Source organism: Octodon degus, unplaced genomic scaffold (assembly GCF_000260255.1).
Source record: "Octodon degus isolate 3935 unplaced genomic scaffold, OctDeg1.0 scaffold00010, whole genome shotgun sequence".
NCBI classification, from domain to species: Eukaryota; Metazoa; Chordata; class Mammalia; order Rodentia; family Octodontidae; genus Octodon; species Octodon degus.
In genome coordinates this window covers 21,577,145-21,582,129 of record NW_004524586.1, presented here as the reverse complement: position 1 = coordinate 21,582,129, position 4,985 = coordinate 21,577,145, and the positions used below count along the sequence as shown (strand labels likewise).

Sequence of the window (4,985 nt, the reverse complement as noted above, 5' to 3'; positions counted from 1 at the left end):
ATTGAACCGCGGTCCCTGATGCTTTGCCAAGCTTGTTCTAAGTAGGTGCCTTAGACCACTGAGCCATCTCTCCAGCCCCCACCTTTTCTTGATGAAGCTCCAGAATGACTCTCAGTGTCAGATCCATCCCATCTCTTTCTCTAATAGAAGGCAAGCTCTCCAGGCCTCCATGCTTGCCACCCTTACAATAGGTTCTTCAGGTGGGTGCCATGACACGAGTGGTCCCAAGTCATCAGACACTTCCCCAAGGGTGAGCCCTGGAACTTTCAAAGGCAAGGAGGATAGGACCCCTACCCTGGGGATGGGTTGACATGGCCTAAAATCTCCACAGAGGTAGTGGTGGGGAAGAGGCAGAGGAAATGGCCCTGGACAGCAAAATGAGGGTGGAAGAAGGCTGGAAGGAGCACAGAGCAGATGGCGTCCAGGGCATGGGCCTCAGCTCAGTCACTCCAGGCAGATGTGCAGTCACTCAACTTTCCTGGTGAGGTTTCCAGATGACCTCAGAGAGCTTGGTTAGAGTTACAGAATTCAGGGTCGGAAGTAGGATTTGAACCTAAGTCCCTCAGGTGATACTCTGGTTCCTTAGGTCATGTGGCATGAAGAAGGGATATCCCTGGAGAGTGAAGAGCTGGTGCAAAGGCATAGAGGTTGTAATGAATGAGAAAGTATGTTTCAGTGCTGATGGGGAGTGGAGAGCTGTGCCCGTGTGCTGAAGGTGAGGACAGCGTGGGCTTGAGGAGTGACCGCAAATAATAAGACAGAAGACAAGGCAAAGCAGTATTTTAAAATTGTACTTTAAGTAACAACCACAACTTCAGGACACAAACCTAGTACAAAATTTCTATGATCCTTAAAGATATAATATGCCTGGGCCATTCCTTTAATCTGTAAATTGCTTTTCCATCTATGAATAGACCATGGCTTTCCACTTGGGAAACACAAATGTGTTCAACACACCAAGAAGCTAGCAGTAATTAGTGCCACAGCAAGACAGAAGTCTTTTACAGATATTCACTCAGTTTTACTCTTCAGGTGAAGTTCAGTCTCCTTTAACAGGAGGTTCATGGGGTGCCACTGCACTAACAAGGATTAAAGGACAAGTTTAGAGCTCGTCTAGGTTTAAGGGCCATAAGTACACTTATTACCCAACATACACGCGTGTCTCATTTATACAGTAACAGGATTGTTGCTCAGTCAAAACCAATAGATACAGATCAAAAGTGGCAGGTCCAGACTTAAAGAGATGCCCAAAACATTGATCATTTTATATGTCTAAGGTCTGGACCAGTGATGGCCAACCTTCCAGAGCACTTAAAGATACAGCCTGCTGAGACACGCGTGCCATGGGCTCACCACCACGGGTCTACGTGTAATGCATATTGTAACAAAAGAGAGCACTTAACAGGTATTCCAGAGAATAACTGTTGTAGTCAGAATGTGCAAGGGAAATAATACAGGATACATAATTAACCAGCTATTAAAACAGCTTATCAGACGGACAGACAACAAAATACAGAACACATAAAACAATCATTAAATCAAGGTGCATTTTAGGCCACGCTGAAATGCAATAATTTTTTTCATGGTTTTAGGTTTATAACTACTGTAGACTAGTGAGAACTTTCTTGGGGTTATCACTTGGCACTTCTTTCTGACTCATGTAATTCTCAGCAGTAATAATTTCCTTTTATACTTTAAGCTACTCTGAGTATCATTTTTTGTCAGTTAACATCACACACAACCAATAAGGGTCAGAGGAGTTGCATATGGACCACTGATATAGCTCAGCAGCACAGCCCCTGCCTGGCAAGCGAAAGGTCCTGAGTTTGATTCCCAGTAAAAAAAAAAAAAAAAAAAAAAAGAAAAAAGTTGTATATTACCAGATAGGATCTTTGTTCCTGTTTCCTCTTTATTATAAACCAAGTTTGAGGCCTTGGCTCTTACATTTGAAGAAAAGTCAACCTTGAAAATGCCTCCAACTTAAATCAGCCCAAAGTTCATAAAATATAACCTAAAGGTAATGCCTTGGGAGCCAACAATGCCCCAATACTCCTGATCATTTAAGACATACCTCATACCTTTAAGTTCTCTTGTGTACTTTTGAAAAGAAATAGAGAAAGAATGGGAAAAAAGAGAGAAAAGATGTGACTCTTACCACACCCCAGGTCAGGCTGGGTGAGCCATGTGCCTCACCCCAGGTCACACTGTGTGCATAGGGGTTCCCCACCCCAGCTTCCCAGGGCCAGAACTGTCTGGAGAAGCAGTTCCGCCTCACCTTCCTAGATTGAGAACTGTGAGGCAGCAGCTCTGCTGTGTTACTCCAGAGTTGGAACATGGAGGGGGCTTCTGCTCTGTTACCCCAGAGCCGGAACTGCCTGGGGTGGGTGCAGCTGTGCTGTTATGCAAGGGTCAGATGCACCTCTGTCTGGCAGCTCTGCCCTGTTTTCTGTCAATGACTAGACGTGGGTCCTTGCGAGTCCTGTAGAAATCTGTTGCTTAAGTCCAGGACGATCATCCCTGTTCCTGGCACACAGCCACTCCAACCTTCATCAAAAGATTGGGAAAGCAGGAAAAAGCAGTTGTCCACACAGCTGGGCTTAAATTCACCCCTGAGGTTGTTATGTCTAGGGACCTGTAACATACATAAGGACCACAGACAGGGTTTTAAGGGTCTGAAATGTCACCAACTACAAATCACATACCATCTGGATCGGAGATAAACTTGAGGCTATAATGATCATGATACCAGAAACAAGGAAGCAGAGACAGGAGGATCACCAGGAGTTCAAAGCCAGCTGATGAGGCCATGTGTCAAAATTCCCCCCAGAAAACAGAATTATGACTTTGTCATCTGCCTGTTTTTTTAACTTCTTTTCTACCTCATTTTGATACTGTCCAGTAAAAGGGGGAGGAGGGTGAGACGCAGGAAAGGAGCTTTTTAATGTGATAGTACAAGTGCAGCTACACGACCACTCCCCCGCCAATCGCCCAACCAGGTAATGCCCCAGGGCTGCCCTCTCTGCCTTTGCCATAAAGGCTGCTACCAGACACTGACGTAAGAAGAACAAAGCACCCTGAGCCCACCTTGATATACCAAACCCAGAAGCTTGGGAGCTAACCTCAGGCCCTCTTCTTTTCAGTGTGTGCTCTTCCCTTTTCTTTCTGCTGACGTAAATCTGCTCACTCTGAGCATAACTTTGCCCTTTAAACTTCATTAAACCTCGCTGCTCTTTCTGTACTGTTGCGTCCATTGCATGATAAACTGCTGCTCTGTTTATCATACACAACAACTTGGAAACCCCTCTGGGCCACACTGCCCACAGTTAACACTCAATTACACTTTGTCACTTTGACTCCCGAGCAAACGTGGAGAAACTGTGATCATACTATGGATCCTTTTTTCCCCTTTCCTTTTTGAGACAGGGTCTCCCCTTGGTAGGCCAGACTGGCCTCAAACTCACGGTCCTCCGATATGGTATGGGGCAGGACACTGGGTTGACATTGTGGTTTTCTTTTCTTCTTTTATAATACAGGGTCTCACTGTACAGTTTGGACTCGTAGTGAGTGATCCTCTTGTTTCAGCCTCCCTAGTGCTGGGATTATAGTCATGTACCACCTCGACGCATTTTGGGTGGCATGGCATGGGTACGGGGATTGAACTCCAGACCTTGAGTTTGCCAGAAAGGTGCTTATACCTCCAAGCTATCTCTCCAGACCTACATGGTGTTTTTAATGAACTGGTTCAGTTGATTGGAGGGAGCAGGAGGCACAGACTACTGGCAGGCACAGACTACTCAGCAGGTGTCCTGGTTCCTTCTCTGATCTTGCAATGCAGAGGTGAGTGTTGCTGGTAGTCACTTAGCCTTTCTGATCCTGGGTTTTCTTTTCTTCCTTTCCTGTAAAAATATAGGAGTTGGAAAGAGAAGTGTTCACTAATTTACTCACTACCACATGCCCCTTTGATTTCCTCTGGCTGGAAATTTAGGGCTTTCCATCTGTCAGCAGAGATACGCCTCTGGGAATTTGGGTCAGGTTCTCCTTTCTCACAGGATGAGGTTCTGGCTTTATGAGGTTCTGGGGTCAGGGTGGGGACACTGAAACATTCCTCAGGTCCTGGGCTGCCTGGCCTCGGGTTTCCAGGCCCTTGCTGGGAGGTCCTTCTCTGAGCCTAGATACCGACACAACTCACATCTGGGGTGTGTTTTAAGGCTTTAAGTCTTAGCTTTCAAACTATTTTTCTTGGAAAAGGGACACATGCACAAAGAGATAACCCAGATGCAGATTAGTGAAACGTCCCTAAGCCTCATTCCTGTCCCGGATTCAGCAGTCTGTCCATCTGTCCTTGGGTGCCTTTGCCTAGGAAGGGCAACTGCAAAGCGCTTCCTGGGCCTTCCGTAGTAGATTTGCCTACTTGCTCAGGGTTCACCAAAGGCTGCACAGGCACCGCCCCCCTCCGCCCTGCCCTCCTAGATGTGTCCGCGTCGCACAGGATGCCCTGAGGACTCCTAGGTGAAACCGTAATGGCTTGTATGATAACAAAATGTTCTGTTACATTCATGGGGCAAGTCTGAAATCATACACGAGATTGTCGCCAGCGACACACTATACTAACTCCTGGTCATCTTCCTGAGCTGCTCGGTGCTTGACTAGCGTGCACGCTCTCGAGAAAAACTTTTCACAACATCCAGAGAAGGCGAACTCTGTTCACTTGTCCGGCTTCGCAGTCGCGGTCCCTGGAGTCCAGCGCGAGACCGGGAGCCGGCAGTGCGGGGCCTCTGGTCTGGGCCGCGCTCCTTCCTCTGGGCGGTCCCACCGCACCGCCCGGGCAGGTCCTCAGGGGAACTTTCCCAGGGGCTCGGCAGGTTCCTCTGCACAGGTTGTCGCTTTGCTTTCATGATCGCGAATCAGGGCGAACCGGAACACATAGGGTGAGCGCGCTGGGAAACTGAGCCCCGCGGGAGGGCGGACCCGCCGAGCCCCGCCCG

At 47.8% G+C, this 4,985-nt stretch overlaps 1 protein-coding gene across 1 annotated transcript in view; it reads left to right on the top strand.

The window, feature by feature from the left end:
• The window catches only part of Htra1 (HtrA serine peptidase 1), a 54,611-nt gene that overhangs the window by 304 nt on the left and 49,322 nt on the right, over nucleotides 1-4,985 (top strand). The window lies entirely within an intron of this gene.